General features: G+C 45.2%; 1 protein-coding gene across 1 annotated transcript in view; it reads left to right on the top strand.

Moving 5' to 3' along the window:
- TFAP2A (transcription factor AP-2 alpha) overlaps nt 1-652 on the top strand; it is a 17,836-nt gene that overhangs the window by 4,939 nt on the left and 12,245 nt on the right. The window lies entirely within an intron of this gene.

Here is a 652-nt window from a genome sequence, read left to right as displayed (position 1 = left end):
TCGCACGCTGGCGAGCCCGGGGTTCGGTCGGGCATCGGGACGGCTCTCCCCGTAGGTGGGGGACCACGGCAGTGCTTTCGCTCCGAAACATTTCTAAAACTCTTGGGGGGAACGACCGGTTTGTTTGGAGCCTATTTCGGCGTCTTCTGGTAACAAAATGGCAGTGGGCTTGGATTTTGCAGGGTTTTCTTGGGACGCGATCGGTAATCTCAGCGACAGTATTTATCTCGGTTCTGTTAAGGGCCAGAGGAAGGATTCTGGGTTGTGGCAGAATTATTATTTCAATAACGCCCGCTTGTGAATTATTCTTTTTATTTGTGGGAAATACCTGCTCCTGAAATGCAGGGGCGCGATCTGTTGTGAATCCACCCTGTACCGCCGCAATGTTTTATTAATTATTATAAGCAGTCCTGTTGTAATTATTGCTATTATTGCTGTTATCATTATTGCCGTTATTATTGTTTTTTAAAAAGCGAGACTGCCCCTTAATTATTTGGGAAGGGAAATCAGAGGCAGAGAGATCTCCAGATCTGCTTTTCTCTGCCTCGGAGACGATGATTTGCCCATCATTGCCCTATAGATGAAATTTTTAAGCCGATTTTGAGGAGAATCAGTTTGATATTATCTTTGTTTTTCTTTTCTCCTTTCCCCT

Source organism: Corvus brachyrhynchos, unplaced genomic scaffold (genome assembly GCF_000691975.1).
Source record: "Corvus brachyrhynchos isolate BGI_N302 unplaced genomic scaffold, ASM69197v1 scaffold43, whole genome shotgun sequence".
NCBI classification, from domain to species: Eukaryota; Metazoa; Chordata; class Aves; order Passeriformes; family Corvidae; genus Corvus; species Corvus brachyrhynchos.
This window is presented reverse-complemented; position numbering and strand designations above follow the sequence as displayed.